The sequence below is a fragment of the Opisthocomus hoazin genome, chromosome 2 (assembly GCF_030867145.1).
Source record: "Opisthocomus hoazin isolate bOpiHoa1 chromosome 2, bOpiHoa1.hap1, whole genome shotgun sequence".
Classification (NCBI taxonomy): Eukaryota; Metazoa; Chordata; class Aves; order Opisthocomiformes; family Opisthocomidae; genus Opisthocomus; species Opisthocomus hoazin.
In genome coordinates this window covers 39,742,139-39,769,529 of record NC_134415.1, presented here as the reverse complement: position 1 = coordinate 39,769,529, position 27,391 = coordinate 39,742,139, and positions in this window count along the sequence as shown.

The following is a 27,391-nucleotide window of genomic DNA, read 5'->3' as shown; positions in this document are numbered from 1 at the left end:
AAAGAAATGACATGCAAAAGTGACAAAACAAAAATGAATACACTCACACACACAATTTTTTAGAAGAAAAGTTTTTCAAGGGAAATTTTCCCTGTAGATTAAATTCCATACTTGGAGAAGGTTCAGCCTGAATCTTCACCAGAAGTATTTTCAACCTTCATTTGCCTTGCTTGCCATTTGCGAGAGCAGGATCTATCCTTAACAAGAAGAAACAGATTACAAGACAAGTCATGCTTACAAATAGCTTGCTAAGAATAAATGTTGGCTTGTCCAGAACACCCGCACAACATACTGTTTAAGTCCTTTGGATGGAGGTGAATTCCATCCCTAGCGAGTTTATTCCCTGTATTGAGTACCGCAGCCATATCAAATACAATGAGCTTCACTGTAGCTCAGTGGAACTCATTACAACCAGATATCACTGAGGCCAAGGTCTTGGCTGGAATCAAAGAATAACGGAGGATTTATATAGTTATGGAGACCATCTATACTTACATTAGACAGGATTAAAAAACCCATGCGCATGTTAAAGATCATAAATCTTTATGTTTTAAGGCATAAGCCAACTTTTCTCTCAGAAGTTGAGAAAAAAATTCCTTCTAAGTAGGTTATTCTGCAGGGGTGGTGGGGAGAGAGGCTCTTCCCCATCTCTAACCATGGAAAAGTCCCTCATTTAACCAACTCCGGTCCTACAGGCCACCTCTGCAGGCTCTAAGGAGAAATGGACATCTCAAAATTCCCCATACTGGGCTCAGTTGCCCAGTAGAGGTACTTCTTTCTCTTTCTGATACAGGATGGACTCTAGACAATGGGGTTTGAAGCAGGCAAGCTAAATCCCACCACTGTGTACTTTCTGGCTTCCTAAGCCTGAAGCATCTGATGTTTAACGCTGCTTGCCTTTACCACTGAACTTGCACATTAGGGCAATTTCTCTCTTATCTCAACCAGACCTACTAAACTTCAGGCATTCAAACAACTCCCTTTTTAGATGAGTAGTAAAAATAAATGAAATGATCACAGCAATAATTTGGATCAGTGTTAATATTGCAAACATATAAAAGTCATCGTCTTGGTTTGACGCTGAAGCTAGACAAATTCAAAAGCAAACAAGGCATTAATTGTAAATGATCAGGATAAATAAGAAATTCTGAAAGGTGTGGCAGGTCCTTAAAAATTGCATTTCTATCACTGTTAGCTGCTTTTCTTATGGCTGAAACTTCAGCTCAATGCAAGTTGTTGGGTGCGTCAAACAGATTATTGGCTGAGACTCTTATACACTGTGTTTGGGCAGTAGAACAAACTATATGGTGATAATGGTACCTTCAGGCCTCACAGTCTCCAAATGCATGAAGAGGTTGACATTCTCAAACACTATCCCTGCTTCTTGCTGTTTCTTACAAAATTTCACCCCGGAAGGATACAAGTATGAGCAGAGGATGAGGCAAAAGGGAGAGGAAAAAGAGGGTAAGAAAATGGGGCTACATACCCAGGTGACCCATTGGTGTGCTGGGCAACAGGTAGATGCACGCTCACAGATAACTGCAGGGATGCCAAAAGGAAGGAGAGAGACTCCACAAGGTCTCTCGGCTAAATCCATGCCTGAGTTTCACCGCAGCAGCTGTAGGGAGAGCATGGCCTAATTCTTTCCACAGTCAATATGTGTGCAGGTGTGCTAAAGCGAGAGATTTCTGTTGCCGACACCAGTGACAGAACCATAAAAAAAAAAAGAAAAAGAAAAGAGAGGAAAAATCAATAATAGCTGGACATTCATTTAAACAAATGCATCATCCCATAAACAGTGCAGCAGCTTTCAAATGTAAACAAGAAAAGGTGAACTTTGTTCACATTATGTCTCCAGCTGTTTTGTGTTTCAAGACTGTGCGCCACAGCTGGGCTGATGAGCTCTGAATCCTGGGAAAAGGGGAAATATTTAACCTAACTTAAACAGAAAGAAGCAAGCCTCAATGGTGAGAGATAACAGGTGGGAGTCGTGCTCTGCTGCTGTGCCTGGAGGGTAAAATCTGGCATGCAGAGGTAGCTTCAGAACAAAAGTCGTCACAGCTGCTGTTTGCCGTTCTCCTCAAGTCCTTCCCTATTTATTCAGCATCACTGACAGCACCCTAGCAACATTAGTTTAAGTCACCATCAACTGTTATAAAATTAGCTCATGGTCCTGAAGCCAGGGCAAGATGTGGGTGACATTATCTGCGCGTCTGTGCTTCTATATGTCTGTGCAGAGAATACACAGTTACAATACGTGTATAAGTCTCCCTCCCCGTTAAATACTAGGATGGCTGCAGTGAAACATGGGTTATTTTTTTCCAACTCCCACACCTAAAACCCACTTACAGAATGAAAAAATAAGTTTAGGAGCAATCCCATCCATATTTGCAGGGCAGCAGTGTTAACATGAATAATCACGGTGGGGGGGGAGGGGGCAAATCTGATGTAGAGTCTCCTGCCTCTCAGTTCTGTTGCTGCTTTCTCTATCTGTAGCTTGCTTCAATGTCAGGCTTTTAAGACTGCAATGGTCCCATGGGTCTTGAGCTTCTTTCTCAGGCACTGAAGTCAAACCCAACATCAGCAGTTACAAAGGACGTTAAAATGTGGTGCTCAGGCCCTCCATCGTACAGCTACAGCAGCCTCCATCTCCTATATCATTAGCACACTACACATAACACGCAAAACCTTAATCCACTACAATTCCAGGATGTTTGCTGTTACAGATTTGGGACTACCAAATGGGGTATGACAACTACCTGAAAAAGAAAAATATGTTTAAACCATCGCAGCCTCAAACTAGCACTGAACCTGTTACCGTGTGTCCCTCCTTTTCTAATTTTCATCATCACTAAAAAACCTTAATAAATTTCAGACACATTCTCTTGACTGAGAAAGAAAATGCCATAGTCCAAATCCAGCCTCCTTCAAAGCCGCTGGCAAGAATCCAAGCAGTTGTGTTTTGTTTTGTTTTGTTTTTTTCCAAAAGAAGAGAGGGGAGCAGCAATGTGTGGGCTCTTTTTAGTATGCAATATTCAGCAGAATTTATCTATTTTTCTGGGGCCCTCTCAGGACCACCAATATGGATGCAGATGCCAGTTATTTAGCAACAAAGAGGGATGAACAAGTAAGAAAATGAGCAAGATGGCAGCTTGAGTGGCATATTAGAATTGCCTAGTATGTCATTTCTATTGCATAGCAGATTCAAAAGACTCACATTAGTGCATGTATAATTCACATCACGAGGAAGGGGCTTTCAAATGGGGAACTGCAGGTGTACTTCTGTACCCCCAGCACTATTAGAGACTGCACAAGCAGAGGAAGTTAGAGCCTGAACCAGAATTTAGCACAAAATCCCTCTCATGCTGACACTTACAGGGGCTACAAGCAGCACATGTACTTTCCAGCAGAAGGACCAGATTTTTAAAGATACAAGCACTATGAGAACAAGGCACAAAAACACCTTCAAAAACTTGTCCCAGTATGTTTCAGTCAACCCAGATCAGTCACTGCACACGGAGTTAAACTTACAGTCTCACTCACTCCCAAATGTTCCTGAGCGTAAATAGTGGGAATGTGACTGCCCCTTTTCCTCTGTCTGCAGGAGAGCAGCCAGGATCTCGTGCACAGCCACTAGTCCTCCTGTCATACGGGAAAAGAGCAGTGCCTGCTGAACATGGGCACTGCTTAATCTCCTTCATAAAGGTCTTCCCCTCAGAAATGTTGCTCAAGCTGCTGCTGAAAACCCCAGCTGGGATACGAGCTTTACTGGACAAGATATTCATTGTTCAATTTATGGCTTGACTGTACTTGTAAAAATGTACTTCACTTCAGCATCAGATGAGCTGGATGAAGGGAAGCAAGGGAGGATTTCATCAGAGGGTTTCTTTCTTTATTTGATTTGTTTTCTGAAATGAAGATGTTTGTCTAGCTCAGCGATGGGTAAACATCTTTGCTTTTCCCTGTACGTCATTTTTTCACTAGCTGGGTTTACAAATTCTAAGAGTTGTGTTTCTGAAGGAGATACAAAGGCACACACAGACGCAGAGACAAGAAAAAGGGAGGAAAGTTTTCCATCTGCCAGAGGCCAAAATCTATTCAGAGTTGCACTCATGTAAGTCTGCAGTAACCCCAACACCATCAATTGAGGCACACTAGCGAAAACCAACACAGAATTCAATTTTATTCAGAGAAATAAAATAAATAAAAAGAACTTATAGCCTGAAATTCCAGGAGCAGAAGAAAACCTATGGTTACATTCACTGTGGCAGCAGATCACGGTGATGGAGCTGTTTTCTCGGAGAGATGTATTGCAAGCACCAACTGATAATGCAGGACAACGCAGCAGTTTGATCAGCATGTGTTTTATTTCACTGCTGAGTACCAGGACTGTCATGAAACCAGGAGAGGGAGGCTCTGCCTGGGTGATGGACGTCTCTAATGAGGCTTGGTCACTCTGTGTGAAATAGTCAACCTTGTCAACCTACAACACGCTGCCAGCGCACAGTCTCATGTGTTATCATTTAGCTTATAATGCAGCTACGCTTCCATATACGTACTTGTGAGCATATTTTAAAAGCAAAACAGGATTTACCACAGAGATGTAAAGAAGTTACCATAAAGGATTTACTTCTGAGGCTTTCTAAAGTATGTTCAAAGTAACCAGTCCCCCATATAACGCGAAATCAAAGAGTGAAAACCTGCCAGAAAGGATATTAAGACTCTCTTGATTGTGAAGGCTCATAAAATAAATGTGTTGGTTGTTATGGATTAAAGTGTGTACCAAAAAGATGAAGGAACACCTAGCATCTGGAGTCGATATTGTAGTCTCTAAAATTCCTAATAGATCTGTGTCAAAAAAAGATATACTGAGATTAATAGGCTAAAACGAAAACACATCCTTTCAAGACTAACAGAAGAATGTTCAGCCACAAGTAACACAATCCCCAGGATTTATGCACTTCCAAAACTCACAAGACTGTCATTCCTCTATGCATTTCATCAATTTCTGACCTTAAGATTTATCTAAAGGTGAACAACACTTTAATTTACATTTCATTGCAAATTCTGGATTGTGGGAAATTAACAAAAATCAATGTGCTGTTTGCTTTCCTTAGCACTTGTGACCTCTGCAAGAACTGGCTATGCCAGTGTTTAAATGCAAAATCTGTATGCTCTCCCTAGGTAATTTAGGATGAGACCAGTATTAGTAATTCAGTAGGTGGAGCCTTCCAAATTGACCTAAAACCTTCTTAAAGGTTTCACTATATATTTTGAGAGAGTCAGGGTATTAACAGAAATTAGCTCCTGTGACAAAACTTGCAAATGTTTCCCCATGCTTCTACTACTTCTGAAGGAGAGTAAGGTATTCCATGTTTCACAGTTGGCAACATCACCAAACACAGTTTCATAACTGTTGCCTGCCACCAATAAATAAACTCTCTGCATGGCCAGTTATTTCACTTTATCACTACCCAGGCCTTGATAGTTGTTGGCACCTCAGCCTATCCATACAACTCTGATAGCATAGCAGGATCTGTAAGCGAGGCATAAAAATTCTTTAGGGACAAATTTACATACACCTTTCACCACATCTGTTCAAAAGGGCCTTTTTCATATAAGCCCGAATCAGTACTTCTGTGTTCCTTTCACATGGATCTTCCTGTAGAAATGAAAAGCAATTATGTGATGATTGCTCTCCAAATACTGAAGCTGGTAGCCAGTCAGCAATCTCTGTTGAAAGGGACTGTCAGATTTGGGCATCATTCTTCTGAATTTCTACAGAAGGGCCCAGGAAACATTCACTGCCTCCTCTGCTGCTCAGCAGGAGTAGGAGAGTCTTCTCCCATGGCTGGCGATACTCCAGGAAGTACCAAGGACTAGAGCCGAAAAACCAGCAGCAAAACAAGTAATGCTCTCCCAAGCTAGATGCAAACCTGTCCTGCCCAGAAAGCTTCTACATACCAAAAACAAGGACAACAGCCTCCCAGAAGGACACTAAGGGAAAGGCACCTTCACTGTAACACAGAGCAGCACCAGGGAACAGATAAGCCAAGTTTAGGCATACCTGGCTCCTGAGGAGGGTGGTCAGAGAGGGGCTTCAAACAAGGGAAAAGGAGGTGGGTGCAGAGAACTGTGGTCAATAACACAGGTGTCTCCCATTAACATCTCCATCCTTGAGCTAACCAGGGGTTTCATTAGAAGATGAACTGTGCCTGGCTTCCGGTGAATTCTCAATGCCAGCTCCACTTTTTATGAGGTAGTTGCTGCTTTTTCAAGCAACTTTCACTTCATAGAATCTTAGGTTGGAAAAGATCTCTAAGATCATCAAGTCCAACTGTCAACTCAACGCCACCATGCCTGTTAAACCATATCCCAGACTGCCACATCTACATGTTTTTTGAACACCTCCAGATGTGATGACTCCAACCACCTCCCTGGGCAGCCTGTTCCAGTGCCTGACCACTCTTTCAATAAAGAATTTTTTCCTAACATTCAAACTAACCCTCCCCTGATGCAACTCGAGGCATTGCCTGTTGTCCTGTCTCTAGTCACTTGGGAGAAGAGACCACCACCTACCTCAATGCAACCTCCTTTCAGGTAGTTGTAGAGACCAGTAAGGTCTACCCCCTCAGCCTCCTCTTCTCCAGACTAAACAACCCCAGCTCCCTCAGCCATTCCTCGTAAGACTTATTCTCTAGACCCTGCACCAGCCTCATTGCTCTTCTCTGGACAAGATCCAGCAACTCAGTGTCCTTCTTGTAGTGAGGGGCCCAAAACTGAACACAGTACTCGAGGTGCGGCCTCATCAGTGCCAAGTACCAGGGCACAATCACCTCCCTACTCCTGCTGGCCACACTATTCCTGATACAAGCCAGAATGCCATTGGCTTTCTTGGCCACCTGGGCACACTGCTGGGCACACTTGTTACAGCCAAGGATTTTTTACTTTCTTTCCACAAGGTTGCCCCTTACAGCAATTTCTTTAAACACTGGGAGGGAACTCTGATTGTATATGTTCTGGACAAGGGTTGTGGCACAGCACATTTTTATTTTTAATAACTATATATTGTTTTTAATTACCAGCCTGTAATTTGTTTTTATTAGGTTTCTCTTAAAAATTCATTAGCAATCATGACGTGTAACAAAATTTCTGTCCTTCCACCTACTATAAAGACAATATCTGCAAGAAACTGTATGTAATGACTGTAGTGCTGTTTAAACCATTTATGAAATGAGTTCTTCCTACTTTCAAAATAGCTCAAAGGCAACTGTGAGTGCAATTAATTGGTCCCCTATGATACTGGTACACACAGAGTGATAAACTCCACGAGGATAACTTCAGCAGGAATGACTGAATGGCTCAGAATTTCAAGTACTTTACATGTCTTTAGGTTTTCTCACAAAACTCTTAATTTTAAAAATCTTATTTTTTCTCTCTCATGCAGATGCTTTTTCTTCCCCTATTCTCTCTTCCTGTTATATGATTTTTGCAAAATAGCTTAGTTCCAAAGACAAGTCTACTCACAATACAAAATGGTAGAAACTTGCTTCTATTTCTTTTCTTTTCAAGTCCATCCCAAATGTGTCAGTAAGACACAGAAACAGTACATCTGGAGGACATGCTATAAAGACAATATCTGCTATAAAGACAATTCCATAGCAGTGCAGATAGTCCACTTAACCCCATCTTGACAACTTCACTACAAGTATTTTTGGAGTGAGGGGAGAAAGTAGGGGTGAACTTTTGGCATCTCTTCTACTGCAGTGGCACCCTCTAGTAAAAGTGTCTGCAATACTGAGGTGGGTCTGGAATTTCTTTAGCTAGATAAAAAGCTGAATTTAGAACAACAGACTGCCCTCTGTGTACAGCATTAGCATTAACAGTGTCTTGAGGGAGGAGGGGGGGGTACAGCTTCAAGTACACAAGTACTATTAAAATTCTTTCCCTCTTGGATGTCCTCCATTTATTTATTTGTCTTTCATCTTTTACTTAGTTCTTACCCTTCTATTTTCACCAGGCACCTTGCTCCTGGTGAACACCTCATGTTTAAGGGTGTATGAGTCATAAGACTTAGAGAACTCAGATTCTCAAGAGGATACAAAGCTTAATAAAACAATTCACTCTTCTGTTAGTAAAAGGTACAGCCAGTTCCCTCATTTAAAAAAAAAATCCACACAAAAAGCACCCCAGCAAACAAAAAAATCAGAGGCACTAGAAAAGAAATGTTTTGGAAAGTCCTGAGAAAGCCTATGATTTCTCCCTTTCTGAAAACAGCTCACCACGTTTGCAGTTCCTAAACATCAGAGGATGGACTTACATGTCTAACCAAGTCACCCACACTTCTCTTAGCAAATGCTCCCTTGAAATTTCTGAAATATGGTGACATTGTTACTGAGCTTTAACAATGAAAACAAGACTGCCATTTTGTATTTGGACTGATCAAGAAGGGGCCTGCATTACACATACAGCTGCTTATACCCCCTATAAAGGATAATTTTGCTGTATTAACTCCATAAATTTGATAGAGCCAGCAAGGCTTCCACTGCATAATAGCTTAATTTTTCATTCTAATAATAACTAGCTGCCAGTTGAAATGAATGGGAGCAAAAACAAACATTTCTGTTCCATGACATGATCCATGACAGATGTACAGTTTAGGAGGCCCTAGGGCAGAGTATTCCAAGCCTTTCCCTCCCTTCACCCAACGGCGGGAAAAGCATTAACACCAAGAAAAGAGACTGAACTGTAAAGGAACTCCTAGGAAAATGACCCAGCTTAATCCACAATTGGCAATATGCCTGATTTAAGACTATGCTAAGCATCCAGGATTTTCTAAAGTGCTTGCAGACGGTGTGTACAGTATAACATACGCCTGTAAACTACAGAGTATGAAACATCCCTTTCTCAATAACACACAAAGGTTTAGTAGGACGTTTTTGCTCTGACTTCTACTTCTTCTATTTATGCTGAGAAAACCTTTTTTCCCTTGAAATATAGGGACAGAATTAATAACTTGATTATTACAGTTTATTAGTGGTATTATTTTCATGTAACACAACATGAAGACATGTATCCCCTTTTAAAAAAATAAAAAAGCCCACATGCTTGAAGCTTGACAAATTTCAGTGAAAATGGCGCTGCATAGTTTAGTGCCAACAAGTTACTCAGGCTTTATGGTGAGTATTGATTTATCTGCTAAATGAAAATTAATAGCCACCATATCTACTGCATTGTTTTGCTGCCTCTGCAAGACAGAGCACCTTCTTAAAGAAACCCTAAGTAGTTTTAAAAGGTGAGTTGACAATGCTATCTTTGCTATCTCTGAGTGGGAAAAATCCACTTTAAGGGCCAGATATTTGTATTACTCTTGAACAAATGCTGTCAGGGGCAGGAGTGGGCTTTGTGCTTTTCAGTGTGGGTTTTTCATTTAAGTGACAACACCAATAATCTTTCTCAGAGAAGTGTAAATGCAAGAATTCATGCATAAGCCAGGAAAGTATCCGATTGCTCTGTGTGTGAGGATAGGACAGTGATGAGATTCATGAGGGTGGGGGATTCCCCTCACTAAACGTTCAGCATTTGGGGCCTGTCAATGGGTCATTCCTTTGTATTTTGTTGGACTGCAAAATTCCCTAATAACTTCAAGTAAAGTGGCTATTATAAGTCAGTAATTATGGTAGTGTCTGAGAGGCTATCTAATTTGATATTAATTAAAACAACACATCATCAAAACCATGGGAGCCCAACAAAAGATGGTAAAAGAACTAGAAATCACCCTATGAAAGACATACTCAGGATCAAAAGCTGCACATGATGAATGAAAACAGAACGATAAACAGCCACATGGTCTTCTGAAGCTGTCGTTTGCCAAATATAAGTTGTCGCAAGGCAGACCAGAAAGGGCAATCCATGGCTGCCTAATTCTAATCTTCAGTTTTTACTCATCATCTGGGTTCTACCAAGGCATCTTGAGTCCTCATGTGCCAGCCATCTGCACAAGGTTTCCTGCCTGCATCCGAACACAAGCAGAAAAAGAAAAGCTAACTACTGCCTGAACATCAGAGATCTCTTGCTCGGTAGGCACAGATAAGCTCAACGTGGCATATGCAGATAGGTTTTCAGCCTATGAACACCCTCCTCTTACTCAAAGCCTTAGATTCTGGTTTGTCACAAGTACAATGGGGAACAACCTGTTCCTAACCAGGAACTGATGGATACTGCCTAGCAGAGTTGAAGGTAGATGGATGCTGTTAAGATTTGATGAGCTAGTGAAAAGCACAAAAGTGAACTGAAATTCACAAAGTGAGAAACAAAGACGTCCAGAAATCTGAGATGGCTGGTACTCTGGAAAACTAGGAGAGGTTTCAGTCCTTCCTGAAAGACCCTTCTATAGCTGGAAGTAAAAGGGTTAATATCTCCACAGAGTGTTGGAAAAGTATAGAGACGAGTTAATGTGGTAACAGCTTGGACCTCTGATTTCCACAGTAAGAATGCAAACACTCTTCTTCACGGAAGATGCAAAACAAAGGGTATTTTATACAAAGAAGGCAATCCTGCCTCCTCTTTCTGTGGTTACAAACACTCAGTGGTTGAGTGGTTTACCACTAAAAGTAAGGTCATTTTAGAGCACACCTTAAAAGAGCTGAGTAAGGTAACAGAGAGGGGAAACATGCCTTTGCAAAGAAAAACTATCTTTCACATCTTGTCAGCTGGCCATTCTTAAACATACGGTTAGAAGAAAGCTTAATCCAGCCTAGCTGACATGAAGTTAAATAGGTCTTCAGTGACTGCTAAGTCCATTTTAGTAGTCAGTCAGTTGAACCAAATGTATTGGACTTTGTGTGAAGCTATTCTGTCTTTCTAGGGAAGACAGACACAAAGAGTTTACTACAACTATAAGCCACAGCAAGAAGCTCTATGGAAACACAGAGATACATGGTAAGATTTGTATTGTTGAAGTGGGATTTTGACTTAATGGATCCTGCTAATATCCACAGTGAAATTCCCTTGATGCAAGTAAAGAGACAGGATAGAGGGCAAAGAGGAAATCCCATCTTTTTGTTGCTATTGGACTTCTGAGCACACCATCTCAGCTCATGGATTTTTACTGTGACTAGAATTAGAGACTGTTGCTGACCATGTAAAATTTGGATCAAAACAGAATCCTCGCATCAAAATCCTGTTCTAAGGGTGATTTAGTGTCCAGAGAAGAGGCATGAGTTCGAACATCTCTCTCTTTACACTTTCCTTTAATTCCTCTAGAACAGATAAACATGTTTGTTTCTGCATGAGGAGTCAAGTGAAAACCACTGGCCTCTTCAGAAGGCCAGTCTTTGGGTTGGGTTTTTTTTGGGTTTTGGGTTTTTTACCCCACTCTACCTGCACCCTCTATGTGAAGGCTTTAGTTTGTCATCTATTAAAAAAAACCCAGCTATGATGCTAATATCACACATTCCCACTGGATATGTTATGTAGGACTGCAGCAACTTATTGATAGGAAAAATCCACTTTCTTTTTTTGTTATTTCTGTGAAAGAACATGTAAAACATTGATTGTGGAACCTTAACAGCATTAAACCCAGAATGGTCCTCATGTCTTTGTCTTGCAAGAAAGAAGCCTTTTCCTATTTTAATTTTATGCATAAGTGCATGAATGCTGAAGTAATATTCACATGCTGCCAGGCAGTTCCATATGCCAGCTTTTTTCTTTCTGCATATATACCAGTCTCAGGTAGCAAATGTTGTGAAGCCAAATTACACATTGCCTGCATTTGCATACATGTATGTACATGCGTGTATATTTTTCCCCAAGCCAGTCAGCCCTCCCTGTTTGTCAGCTAGATCTGCAAAAGGAAAAACAAACTCCACAGCTGTGTAAATCACTTCGAAAACAACAGTAGTAATAAATTAAGCATAACCACAGGACTTCATCCAGATCCCACCAGCTCTGGTGGTCTTTTATCTCACTACCACACTAATACTAAAAAAGCTGACTCCTTGATCATGTTGGTCACTCCTTCACTGCTTTATCATCCTACTTCTAACCACATAGTGGCAGTAAATGGGGGCTGTTCTCCGGGTTCCTATTAGGAACCTCATTACTCCTCCTTTCTCTCTTTCTTGAATTAAAAATGTTTAAATTAATTCAGTATGTCTTGAACCTCTTCAGCATGCTGCTGTCCATCTGACTCACTTCCAAATTGAAGTGCATATATAAAAAAAATTGAATCAGTTCAATGATTTTAAATCACTCTTCAATGTGCAAAGTAATTTAAAATTACTGGAGTGCTTCCAATTTTTATTAGTCCTTGAATTTGGAAGTGATCGAGGTTCTTCTGGGCATGTGCAGTGCACTGTGACTTAAAATTACTACATCCATACTTACTTTTTTCAAAAAAACCCCAGATTTCACTTTACATTAGAAACTGCTGAGAGGTACCGTGGAGCAATTTTAAAGAACAAAATGGAAGTTGCATAATTCCAGAAGGCATCAATCTGGAAAAACTCTTGCAGTTGTAAGGAAATCAGGAAACACCATAAAATGTTTGGCCTGTTCTACATGCAGCTTGGACTCTTGTTTTAATTGCTACAGCACTTTTGCATTTAATTACTTTCAATGTATCTAATTGCTCTAAATTTAGCAATTTCCCCCAAATCAACATGAGGACAGAATCAAAAAGGGCTGACTTTCTCCTTAAATCTTTCAGATGCTTAGTGACATGATTAATCTTTATGCACAAGACTAGTCTTATTGAACTTAATATGCCTCCTCACCTGTTTGAGTAGTCTCAGTAAATGAATGCTACTCCCATACTCACATGGGTAGATTTACTGGAGTCCTAGAGAAGATTAAAAGAACTGCTTACAGACATAACTATTAACAGTGCCAGTGAACTGTAAGATTTGGTACTGAGCTTATATAATATTTGAAAAAACTAACCATACTACAGCTTCTCAACAGTCCATTCTAATACAACTCTTTCATGTCCTCAGTCTCTTTTTTTTTGGAGATATAGCAGTTAAAGAAGTAATCCTTTAAGCTGAAGGTCTTCCCATTCTCCACCACAATTGTAGAGCGAAGAATAAATGAAAAAAACCACGAGTCAATATGACCCCCATATGCCCAAGAAATTTATTTGACGGCCTTGAAGGCAGTCTCTTAAGAGTGGATATTTTTATACATCTGGGAAAACCTTCCGGTTTCCTCATCTACAAAGCTTCACAGAAGCTAAATCATGGGCATGTGAAATAAAACCTCCACCCCCACTCCCTTTTGCATAATGTTCACCAAAAAAACCCCCACAAACCTTAATAAGTTCTCCATAAATATCATGGAGCATAAAACGCAACCTCAGTTCATGGGGAAGGGGATTGGTTCTGTGGGGAAGGGGACAGCAATTCCAAATAGGCCTGTTTGCTACAAAACTTCAATGCCGAGAGATGGAGTGTTTAAGATGTGAAACCAGGTGCTGAGCAGATGGCAAAAACGATTCATCTGATATGCACTCTCTTCTTGCACATCTCACCTGACTCTCAATGTCTCCATGGCAGCTGCTGCACTGTGCACAAAAAACTAACATGCCAATGGATTTGGCACCTTGGTCTCCCTTGTCGCGCCATTACCCCACTGCCACTACGGAGTGAAAAGGAACTACCTGCCAGTCTCTCCGCTCCGCTCACTGTAACTATTGACTTTGAAAAAGCAATTCAGTATCACGAGGGACATAAAAAGGCAGTGGCTATGCAACTCACTGAGGTGAGGAACTTGGAATACTCACTAGAAGCGTTCAGGGAAGCCCTTTATCACAAAGCTCTATAGGTAACTAATTTATCACTCCCAAAACAAAACTTTGGAGCAGGACTTCAGTGTTGCAGAGGCATCTCTTGGCTGTGTTTGAGTGCGTGCTAAAACACGCTTCTCAGCGGCTGCAGGCAGCCAGCTTTGGGAGGGACAAGAAAGGCAAGTCATGCTCTTATTCCTCACTGGGCTCCTGGGATCCTTCCCTCCCAACTAAACATCTGCCTAAGAGCTGACCAGAAGGTAGCTCAGAAGCTGCTTTTAAGAGTAAACAACTCAGTGTCAAAGCTCTTAGCATCAGCACTCTGTGAAGGAAACGGAGGATTTACTGTGTCATATGAATTTAATATTTGATACATCTAGCCACATATACCTGACTATATCCTGCCCTTGTAATGGGGATGGACTCAATGATCTAATAGATCTTTTCCATTTCTAGCTACTATTATCCTATTATTAAAAGTAATGAGCCTCTAATCTAACAACTGAACTAATCAATAAGAAACTGAGTTTGTTTTTCAAAATTGCTTTAATTTTAAAAATACAGCATATCCGTTTCCCTGCTTCCTGCTTTTGACTGTGATAATAAAACTTTCAGTATGGCTAATGTAGTTTAGCTAAACAAATTAGACAACTGCCCCATTTAGGGGGAAGAGAAAGTTTCCATTAGCCATTCAGATGTTCTTTGCCTGGTCAGCTAACAATTTTTGCAAACCAGACATCAGATGATACATGATTTTAAACTCACTATAATGCTGGAATACAGTGCTCTGCTATAAAACTACAAATAGTGTAAATGTGACCACGATTTGTTGCTTTATGTTAATCAAAGGGTTTTTTTCCAATTGCTGCAGCACTGTTCCATGTTACAAGTCCACAGAAAACAAGCTTGCCAGTGTCTCTTGGTCCAGCCACTGGAAGGATTTTCAAGGTACCTGGGTTCAAATGCTAGTTCTACCTTAAAATTTCTGTTTCATGTTGGACAAATCACTTTAACTGTCTCCCAGGTAAGTGAGGATAAAAAAAACTCCCTTCCACACTTTTCACTCTACTGCACTGGCATAGATTGTAAGCTCTTTCAAGTAGCTCTTGCCAAAATTACCACATGCCTTTACAGTGCCAAGCCCAGCAGTTTTGTGACATTAGTAAGGATTGTTACAGATATTACAGTACTAACAGAAATAGAATTTAGTGTATTAGTATGATATACTACTGATTCATAATAATATGATAGATATAATTACTAAGTGCCACAGAAAATATGCCAGTTTAGACAATCAGATTAGATGCCTTAACTCTAGGCCTGGCCTACATTTGCAAGAAGTTTGGTGCGAAAAGAACAGATCAACAGATAACTGCAGTTGGTTCTCAAGGCTCTACATCTATGGAATATGCACTTTCGGGGGGCTACTTTGAACTAGACTTCATCTGGTTCCTTGGAGCAAATTCTCCTACCACTTACGCAGTTTGAAGTTGACTGAAGAACAGTCATTATTTTGGACCCTTCCTTCCTTACAGAGGGCTGGTACACGGCTGGTGAGTATCCGGAACTCAGTTGCTGGTGCATTTTCATTTGGAAGTAATCTAGTTTTTCTCCACACCAAAATCACCATGAATTGAACCAGTATGTGTTAAGTGGGGAAAATCACAGCATTTCCTACTGCTCTAGACCAAAACTCCAATCCAAAGATAGTTGCAGATGAGAAAATACAGGGAGATCAATCTGATCCCTTGATAGCTTTTTGTCACCTTGTTATCACACTGCCAATAATTGTCCTAGCTTCCAAGACTTGGAACGGGTTGCTTGACACATTACTTTGAAGAAAAGTCACTGAAAAGTCCTCTGATGGCAGACGGGAAGGCAAAAGGAAGACATAAGTAGAAAGATGCTCTAGAACAACACGCTCTAGATGCCCCAATCATTGCCTTTTGATTCATTGGTGTCTGTGCCCCTGTTCTCCCTCTCCCCATCCCCTCCCAAGTTATCAATACTAATGAAGTGCCTTCTCAAAGTAGTGGATGATGGTCACAGTAGCAGTATTGACTTTCCCAAAGCTTTCAGTACAGCTGATTTTACTACATTGTATTATGATTCCATCATGGTAGTGCAATGACATAACTTCAGACAATTGCAAATTACTGCTTCTTTTCTCTTTAATGATCTTCTCAGTAATATTCCACTGTTCTCACTGAAGACTTCTGTATCTGCGTATCTTTATTTTGATGTTGTAAGAGCAGATGACTCCTCTGCCTGTGACATTTGCCAATGCCAAGATTTACATTTGCTCTCGACCAAATGTAACTACAACACAATGACTGTAAGAAGAAAATATCTGAGTCTGACATATAACCACTCCAAAATAAAGTAATACTACTGAGAAGACACATTAAGAAACCAGCCAAAACAGCAGTGTCTCTGGCATGAAAGACTGTCGATGTATTGAAAAGTCTTAAAGCCTGGATGAAGCCTTCACTTTCTGTGCCCAGCTAGGTAACAGAAGACAGGCAACATGTACAAAACACATCAATCTTGCCAGATTTTTTTCTTAAGTGCTTGAGGAAATCTTTAATTCATGCTCCCCTGCTGCAGATAGTGAAATTCAAAAACTTTATTTATACATATAAAACTTTCTAGTTTTCTATAGAGTGTCAGTGTTTAAGAAAAACACTATAGTTTCCAGAACGTTATATTCTCACCTACCTAGAATATTCTGGAAAATAAGTCTACACGGTTTTACAAACAACTCTAAATAAAATGTATTGCTGAAAAAATAAGGGAAAGGGAGACAACTTCGCACTGCCGCTTTGATAGTTCTGGGTGGTGTAAGATCATAAGCTCTTCTTCAATTAACATTTAGGACCGCTAAAATATAAATACAATGTATAAACACATATAGTAAGAGGCAAGTTAGCTGTTCAGGCTTGGTCCTTTCATAAACAGAAGATGTATGGCTTTATTGGAAAAAGATCTAAAATGAAATAAGGACCACTGAAACTATGCAGACAGTTGTAACAACTTGGTTTTTGACCCACTGGTTTGGAAACTCAAAGAGAAATGTAAAAATGTTGACAGCTGCAGAACTTCCAGAATACTCTTAATTAAGACATACGGTACTGAGAAGGGTTAATATCATTTGAAAGTAAAAGCTCTCATTCTAATAACAAGACCTCTCTCTGTGCACTGCTGGGTCAGCACAGTAATTAAGAAAATTGCCTTTAGTGAGCTTGTTTGGTAATGCTATTATCATCTTTTTTCATCTTTTAACAAGAGTAAACTACTTGAAGATGTCCCCATTTACTCTTCTTGCTTCTAGTAACCCATGAACCCATCAAGTCCATACTATGCTAGCATTTAATGGCCTAAATGAGTTACTTTATCATCTGGTTCACCCTGAAGTCTTTTACATATTTTTCTTGACCTTTAACCTTCCGACTATTATTTTGACAGCTATCATTAATGCTGTGTCCTGGGCAGCCACACATTGACTAAGATGGATGGCAAAATGGCTAAGGAGTTGAAAGTAACACACACCCACTTTCATCTTCCTCTTGATTAAATCAAAACCATACAAAGCCAAATCATATGATGGGTCCCACGGAAGCAGTGAAGAATACAAGTCACAGTTTTAGTAAGTAAAGCTGAACAGAGAGAACAAAAGAGAGGAAAAAGTGCCCTTATTGTAAAACAAATAAGCTATATGAATTGGACACCTAGAACTCTACAAATCATCTAAGTTATGACTACTCAGCAATGAACTTAGATGAATCAATAGGTGTTTAGAATGAAAATACTTTATACTAGTCGGTTAAACCATAGTTTTGGCAGTAAATTTCACTCAAAAAAACCCCAATTCACAACACAAAGAACATGCTTACATGTAAAGGACATAGTTAATTGGAAGGAAAGTTTGATACAACTTACTACTTTTCCAATAAGCTACCCCACTTCAAAGGCAAGCATGACCCCTTCTGATCACTTGCATGGAACACCACGGACTGTGGTCCTGCACAATTGTAAGGTCACTACAAATCATGCACCTTGAACAATTAAACTATTCCCCTCAGAGAAGCTGGATGATTTCATTTAAGAAAATGGAATCTAGATTAAAGGGGCAAAAAGAACTTCAAGTAGTTCCACGTGCTTAAAATGAGATTATAAAATGGAAGGAGATGTTCGTGTCAGATAAGATCGTATGCAAAGAGTCATTCTAACTGCATTTCAGACAGTTGGTGTAATCAGGCAGCAGGTTAATGGAAAGGAAGGCACTATATTGCCAAGCAGCAGAAAAAAAATGGTGATTTAAGAGTCCACTAAAGTATTATCCAGAGACTAGTTTAAAAAACACAAGCTAAACTGTCAGTAAAAAGCTAGGAACAACATAAGAAGTAAAGGCAACCAGAACAATGTCACAAAGAAAATTCTCAGCCCCTTTGTCTTATAAAATGAATGACCCTTACTGATGGAAAACTGAAATACTACAGCTCACTGATGGACCTGACACTTGACCCCTCTTACTAATTAGGGATGGAATCTGGAAACTACAGCACTTATTTGCTTTAAGCAGCATTCTTTAGGGCCATAACAATTTTTGTGATTGCTTTATGAGCAGAATTTTTACTATGCATGGACCAGATGAAAATACAGCTAGCAAAATGACTACAGGCAGCTCTTGGGTAGAGGAAAGCTAAACTTCAGATGACCTTGGTCTTAACTCTGGTTTGCAGATGCCTTGTGTTTTCAAAACAGATGTTCTCCAAAAGCATGTTCCTTGGGAAGAGTTTCAGATCTGATCCTCAAAAGTTGCGCATGCCCCACAAGGCCCTAAGCTGGCCTGGGAAAGGGCAATGGGTAGATCAGCTCCTGAGAGCTGGGGATAAACTCTTGATCAGAACAGCCAAGCTGCCATATCTGGATCTCTCTGGTCTCAGTAAAACTATCATTTTATAGAATTAGAGAATGGCCCACTACACATTATTCATTATGTTTTATGTCTGGTATTTCTAGTTGCAAATATTTCCAATTAAAACAATGCTTCTGGGGGCGCGAATGCAATTCAAGACACCAAATCGGCTTTCAAATTACAATAAAGCAATAATAATAAAACATTTCCAGAACAAATACTAACCCATGCACTCAGTATCACACTGGCAAAAGCCTTTTAGAAGACCATAATGATGCATTAATTAATCCTGAATGATGATATTACTAATATGCGATGTCTTACTAACTGAGAAACTCACATTAACAAAGCACATGTGCTCCGTGCTTCCTTCACACATCACACAGCACGCTCGAGCTCACAGCCATTTGCGTTATTTTTCTCTCTCTCTCTCATCTCAGGTAAACCAGCGGGTCAAAAGATAATCAAAACAAGAAGCCTCGTACTGTGCATTCTCACTCAAGCAAGCAAATGTAAACTTTCTTAAATGTAACTGCATGTGCAATACAGTAAAACAGCTTGTGTGCTTCGTAACTTGCAGGAGTAGTTTTCAAGACTAATTGATTTCAGGAAGATGATTTTAAATTAAGATCATTCTCCAGCTCTACGATTCCACCTAGATCTTAACAACTTCCCTTTAAAACAAGCTTTGCCCTGCCAAATTCTGGTGAGCAACTCCACTGCTTCAAACCAGAGTATATGCACTGCACCGTCCATGTGTCAAACAGGTGTTCACAGTACCGTTTTCTTGCAGGGTTCAATGATCAGAAAAATCTAAGGGGAAATGGGGACGTGTTGCCCCAGGAATTACGTATAGTTTTTTTCATGACAAAAGTGTGATGTATGGTCTAGATACAAAGAAAGAAAGAAAAAAAATCATTTTATATTTAACAATAGCCCTGCATTCAGAAATAAATCAGTACAGCTATAAAGACTAGGCAATTTTTTACTGGTGACAAACACCCTTCTCCTAAAGCACATTTACAAAAGCCAAATGAAGCTAAATGACATGGTGGTGTGTTTTTGCATATTGCTGTGGATTAAACTAGGCAATTCTTAATTATCTTACAATATATCCAAGTTATGTTACACCATAACCAAAAATAATAGGTTGTTCACTTTTCCCCTCAGTTCTCTCCTGGACTTCTGTTTCCTTTGTTTATGTCTGTCTAACAACAATGTAGGTATATCTGAAAAAGTGAGAACTTTAAGATGTCCAGCATCTATAGTCATCCATTTCAACTAGAAACTCTGATCTTTCTCCTAATACTATTCATGATATTGAATAACTGTAAAAGCTTTATTACAGCTTGCATACCATTGCAAAAGAGTAGAGACCTAATAATGCAGTGATGTTTCAGAAGTTGCTGTGTGTATTAATCAATGTGCTGTTGTATCCTTATCTACAACTCTTCATTAAAATCATTGTCTTCTTTGATGAGCGACTGTTGTTTGCTAAAAGACAATGGTTTTTACAGCTACCACATCTTTATGTGCCTATGCTGTCCAAACTAAGTATTACGTTTACTTCATCATATAGGATTTTCTTTATTTTTTTGTATTTTCTCCCTAAAAATGAAACATCAAGCCCATCCCTTAATCAGCACCACAACTCCCTATTTACTACAGGTGGCAAACTGGGCAGGACAATGGCATATTCCAATGGCTTTTTAGTTCCTACTGCCCAAATGGCAACTCACTACCAAGACAAGACTAATAATGCCAGCAACTGATGGTGAGCAATATGTTTAATAAAAACGCAGTAATAACCAAAGGAATGGGTTAATTTATACCACTAACAGAAAAATTCCCAGCGAGCGTGAACAGACCACAGCTTTGAGCTGATGCTTTCCCAGTTAACAAAGCAACAAAGTCACATGCTATAACATGGTGGGTCCTGGTCTTTTTCACATTAATTTTTGGGGGGCCATTTTGCAAAGGGTAAAGAGGCAAGGGCAAGGAGACAAGCATACTGAGTGCTGATCACACTGATGTGATTTACACTCAAACTTTATTATACCTCATTCTTTCTTCTTCATCTCCCTTGGATGAAGCCTTTGTGGGGCAACCTCACAAAGGCTCACTGCTCTCCCCAGGCCCCCAGCAAGTGCTCTACAGAGAGCTGATATTTTGACTGCAGATCACAGATGAAGAATTTCAGAAATAAACAACTATGGGAAAAATATGTATTTATTACTTATTTCTCGGATGTGTTTCAGTTGTACAACACTAAGATGAGAAGAGACACTCCTGAAAACAATCTTTTATTCCCCCCCCACTAAAAAAAGTATTGTAAGTTATCAACGTTTGCCATCACATTTCCTTGGTAGTAAAATAAAAGGATTTTTCAGTAGCTATATAATAGTATTACATTTAATGTGTACTTAAAGATACATCTGAGCAGGTATGCAAGTTAACTTACCTTACATTGTAAGGGCGTTTCCCTGGTAATTCACTTACTGATACATTGGAGTAGCTGAGAGGTTCAGCTCAGTAATTAAGTCAAAACTGTCACTCGTTCACTCACTCATCCGAGCAGCATACGTCTGCAGCCTGTATGTAGGGCTGCACCAACACTTACTGACATGAACGCAAAGTACCTAACTGGTTGTTTTACTAGGTACTGCACATACATAGAAAGCACCATATTTTGGCCAGTTGGAAATATCAAATGGCCTGGCTTGCACTGAATTTGCCCTGCTGTGCATAACGTATTAGACAAAGCGTTTGTGGGTATTTTGTTTGTTAACATTTTGTCTAATAAGAGAAAGTAATACAATCAGTATGAATATTTGTGCAGCATCATTGTACATGATATTCAGACACTGGGTTTTGGGAACCCAGGAAACAACCCGGGTAAAATTTGTAAAACTCAGATGACTGTTTGACTGTGTTTGAAGTGGAAAGATAACTGCAGTCTGAAATAAAATATCTTTACATCAAGAATAAGAGTAAATCATATTGCAGAAACACCTGCCCTTCTTGACCAAATAATACTCAAACAAAAAGCTGGCTATAATCAACCACTGACAAACAGTGGCACTCTCAATTTATTAATCTAATTAATGCACTTCCTTTATTTATTAAACTAATTGCATTGGTTCCTCAAGGGGAATTACAATCCCTCCATTTCTCCTTAACCTGTATCCTAGGCAGAATCTTTTGTATTTTATTTCCATGATTAAAAAAATATTTTTTGGTATATTCTTACCCTATAATAAACTGCCATCATAAACAAGGCGTTGTGATTTCTAAGTCATAAAAACACAGCAGGTGAATAGAAAGGGGATGTGATAACTATAACAATAAAGTTTGCACTGCTGCCCCAAAAGCCCTGAGTATTGGCAGCTCCTGCCAGATTTTACAAGTAAATTTCCTACTGGATCAGCACATCATGAAATGATTTACAGAAAGGAGAATGTTTAATGAAGGCAAGACTTTAAGAAAACATTTTGGAAATAAAGAAGGCCTCAAACGCAAATGTAATTCAGTAAATAAAACATCAATGTCAATGACACAATAACAGGCCAAACTGAGCACACTGAGTTTGTTCTAACCAGAAAAGAAAAACATAATAGTGGAGAGAGAGTGAAAGAGAGAAAGTGCATACAATTTTTTGGTATGGGATTTCTAGAATGATTTGATTCATCCGTCTGTTACAAAGCAGCTAAACAGACCACTTACAGTCATGACAATGCTAAGGATCTGATTTTATCCGGACTTCCACTGTAAATGAAAAGTGATTCAGAGTAAATCGGAGGACATACATAAGATTTCTGATGAATGTTCAGCCTTGTGCCAATCTGCTACACATAAGTAAATTTCATATTCAAAGTCTCTATTATTTCAGTTAAATAAGTAAAATAATGTGTTAACCTTTGTGTTACACTGGCAAGGTTTTAATCAGCTTCCAAGTACAAATTCAGAACTGCAAAAATTCAAAGTTGGTTGAAAAATAAAAATGCCAGCATTGGTATAAACCTGTATCCAATTCTACCCAAGGAGACATCAAGGGAAGCTGAAGAGGAAGAAGTACCTTTTAAAATCTCACACAAAAGAGAATACAGATGGCCAAACCTTGGCAGAGAGAAAATAACATCTCTGGTATTGCAACCAAAGAAAACACAGAAAGACGGAAGCCTTGGATCTCTGATACAGCAAAAGAAATCAGTCTATGAGGTATGTTTCTGGGTGAAGCACTAGGAAGTATAATGTAATGCCTTAATACTCAGATGTTTTTTTAGACCTGAACAGCAAGGTATATTCCCTTCAGCTGTGGGACCGAGGAATATTCAAACCCTGAATTTCACTACACACCCCATGTAGCTGTAGTTTGGCTCCTCCAGAAACAACGACTGAGGTCACAGCAAGAGATGAAGACGGATGGAAGAAAACAAATGTGAACAAAGGACTGCCAAGCTAAACTAAAATGCAAACAGGAGTAATGAGATTAAACTGGGGAGAGCAGAGCTTGAAGAAGAGTCTTAACAGTGAAACATATTGGAACGGGAGATTTGCTAGCAAGCAAGACGATGATGTTCTCTTTGATTGCTTCACTTACAACTGGACAAAACACCATGAAAAGTACCAGAAGGGATAGGCAGGAGGATGTGTTCTCCATTACAGCGCTTCAGAATATCTGTCTGAATTCAGGTGAATTGCATCATGAAAAGAGATACCCAGTCTTTCGGTCACCTGTTGACTTGATTCTCTTTTTCAGAAGAGTACAGTGCAGGTAATAGTCTATGTACCGAATATGACGATATTTTAAAGCATATTTGTATGAGCTTTTTCCCCAAACAGGGCTTCTCTTAAGACGCATGGGATATAAAAAAAAAATCAAAAAGTAACTTTAAAGTTAATAATTTACTCTCATTCTTTGGACAGAAGTCCCCTGCAAGGCAATCACCTCTAGTGGTACCTCTGCCTGAAGCCAACACCTTCCTGTGCAACTTCTCTAAATCAGGGGCACAACTTTTGAAAACAAAACAACAGTTACACATTATAATTGGTCAATTATATCCATTTTTCTTAAAGGACTGAAGGCTACAAACAACTTTGTAAATGCAAACTTCTAAAATATAGGAAGTTAATAGCAATTACCAGCACAATAGATAATTCTGAATAACCTAAGTACATCAGGAAGCTAAGCATGTAGTTACAGCATTTGTGATTTATCAGACCTTCATCAGAGAGGCTCCCTTCAGTGTAGAAATCACTGCCGTAAGAGGTCACTCTTCCATCCCCCAGCACCACCTCTTCCTCCCAACTCACTCAGGATCTACTCTTCCACAAGAAGTGAAGCAGCTCCCTAGTTTATGGTTGCACACCTGCAATTCTGTCACACGATGCACGAGTGTGGCCTGGCTTGGCCACTGCTAATCGGCAGCCGTAAAACCCCCTTCCAGACAATCCATCTAACCTCTCATTTACCCTGGTGCAAATGTGTGGAGAATCAGGTAGGCCATCTTTTCCCTCTCTGCTGAAATGGTGATGGCAAGAATTCAGCAGACTGTGGAGTTCTTCTATGTTTCACAAGCTCTTTACTCCCAGTGTTAACCGTACAAATAATCTGGAAAATCACCCGTGGAAGAAATACAAGATAAACTAGGAGGAACACTAATCTTGAACTGTGCTGGAGGCATCCCTTTCAATTACTCTTCTTTCTCAATTCCTTCCTCGTTATCTACAGCTTCTTTGGTAACACTGCCTCTTCCAAATGGAAATCCCTCTCTGCTTCCAATGTGTCCTTATGAAAAAGGACAGAAAGCTGCTGCTATTTTTGGTTTTGTACAGGGTGATTTAGGACTGCTTTCTTCATCTTGACTAATATTCATATACGAGACAAAGCAAATACCTGGACAAATATTGCCATGATCAATGAAGAAGAAGTAAAGAAGCTATCATTTTGCTGATGGATACTTCCTCCAGAAGATGCCAGCTGGCACTTCTAGGTCTTTGGAACAACTAGCTGACTGCGCTTGGCTCTTTTTCTCTTACTGTTGGTAGTGCTTTGACAAGCCTGAATTTCGCTTTCATGTTGGTTATTTTTGGCTCATTTCTCTGCCTGTCACTTGGGAACTGTTGGTATTTCACTTTTTGCATCAGTAGTTTCTTAGTGGTTCATGGTGGTATCACCAGACTCCACACGTACTGCATTTCTCTTTACTTCCTCATGCTATATCAGCATCTTCTTCTTCACCTGTTTGTCACAATAGACCTCCTGTCTCTCTCTGCCAGGAGCCTCAGATTCTTTCTTCCATCCCTCCCCAGAGTAAATAAGAGATCCCTTCCCCTCCACTATCCTGACTCTCTTTTCCATCCCACTGCGCTCAGATGCCCTCCTCTCAAGCCAGCAGGCCTTCTAGACAAGGAGAAAACTTGGAGACCTCCTCTCTGTAAACTACTGGTTGGGATGCTGAGTTGCTGAAGTGCGTGTGAGTCAATGAAAGGGTCCGCACCTATCCCTAAGGGTGAAACCAGCTTTTCTCACAGCAGCAGGGGATTAGCAGTAAAGCAGTTTAGACATGACTGTCAACCTTGTCGTACATGGAACTAACAAAACAACGAGTGGCAGACACACCAGAAGGCTGTGCTGCCATTCAACGTGACCTGGATAGGCTGGAAAGTTGGGCAGAGAGGAACCTGATGAGGTTCAACAAAGGTAAATGCAGGGTCCTGCACCTGGGGAGGAATAACCCCATGCACCAGTACAGGCTTGGGGCGGACCTGCTGGAGAGCAGCTCTGTGGAGAGGGACCTGAGTGTCCTGGTGGATGACAGGTTAACCATGAGCCAGCAGTGTGCCCTGGCTGCCAAGAAAGCCAATGGGATCCTGGGGTGCATCAAGAAGAGTGTGGCCAGCAGGACAAGGGAGGTTCTCCTTCCCCTCTACACTGCCCTAGTGAGGCCCCATCTGGAGTACTCTGTCCAGTTCTGGGCTCCCCAGTTCAAGAAAGATGAGGAGCTACTGGAGAGAGTCCAGCGGAGGGCTACGAGGATGGCAGAGGGGACTGGAACATCTCTCCAACGAGGAGAGGCTGAGGGAGCTGGGCTTGTTCAGCCTGAAGAAGAGAAGGCTGCGAGGGGACCTAATAAATGTTTATAAATATCTGAAGGGTGGGTGTCAGGAGGATGGGGCCAAGCTCTTTTCAGTAGTGCCCAGCGACAGGACAAAGGGCAATGGGCACAAACTGAGGCACAGGAAGTTCCGTCTGAAGATGAGGAAGAACTTCTTCCCTCTGAGGGTGACGGAGCCCTGGAACAGGCTGCCCAGGGAGGTTGTGGAGTCTCCTTCTCTGGAGATATTCAAGACCCGCCTGGACAAGGTCCTCTACAGCCTGCTGTAGGTGACCCTTCTTCGGCAGGAGGGTTGGACTAGATGACCCACAGAGGTCCCTTCCAACCCCTACCATTCTGTGATTCTGTGAACGCGGCTGACCAGTATTTTACTTGATGGGTGCATTATCCTCCCTTACATTTTTATTTATGGAGCCTCTGAGTTAATAGGATAAAAAATTTTACAGTCAGAAATTTTTAGGCAAAATAGGTGAGCCATTCTGAAACAGGACTTCATGGGATTGTCCGACATTCTTCAGCTCTTGCCAAAGGGGACATATTCAGCTGTCAAAAATAATAGTGCAAATAACTCCAAGTGCAAAAGCAGTTCACTAAAAGAAATTTTCTGGCATTTCCTGTGTGTTACAATTGCTCAGAGGCTTCTGTAACTGGGATGAGCAGACAGTGAAGAGGTGCGTGCACAAAGAGCTAACTTTCTGAAAAGTGATCAGTTTAAATGCACTTATCTCAGTGAGTAATTCTGTGTAATTCTGTAATTCTCACAGTGTAAGTACACTGTATGTGAGGAAAGCAAACTGTTCTCTTCGCTCACAGAAAGTAAGGCGAATCTCTTGAAGAGTGCACAAACTTCATCCACACTGAAGACCAGAGAACTACCGCAAAGTGTACTGCCCAACTTTTGGAGTGACCACAGCTCCAGCTGACTCCACCTGGATCTCTAAGCACCTCTGAAAAGTCAGACGAACAGTCTTGCTGTTTCAGTGAAAATATTTGTCAACCCACAAGTAAAAAATGTTGGCAAAGATTTCTTGTCTTTTCTACAAATACATATTTTCTGTTTATTTCAATAAAAGTCAGTCTATCATAAATTATTTTATCTATCACATAGATGAGTAAACTGATTAGTACAAAGTAACTGCCTTGTTAAGGTCAGACATGAGTTAGCACGGCTGAAAATAGATACCTCTTGCTCCAACCATTAGACTAGTCTTTTCTCATTACTTAGCCTCTCCATGCTCTCTTTCTTACAGCTCCTTGTTTAAAATGAAAACTGGGAGCTGAAAGATGTGGGACTCTAAAGGAAAGTCATTTATTTTACAAAACAATCCTGAAAAGGCTGGCCAAATGTTCTCATGCTTTATTTAGATACCAGAATGCGTTGCGTCTGTTTTCAAGCTCCCAAACTTAGATAAAGCACAAAAAATAATCGAGAAAGCAAAAAATAAGTGGGTGGCAACAAAACTGCGGAACTGACAGCCTAGCAAGTCATCTTAATCAAGTGTTATCGTGGCAACAGAGCAGACCTTCGATTTTTGACTCATGTCACAAATTGCACTCTGACAGTTCTGTTGA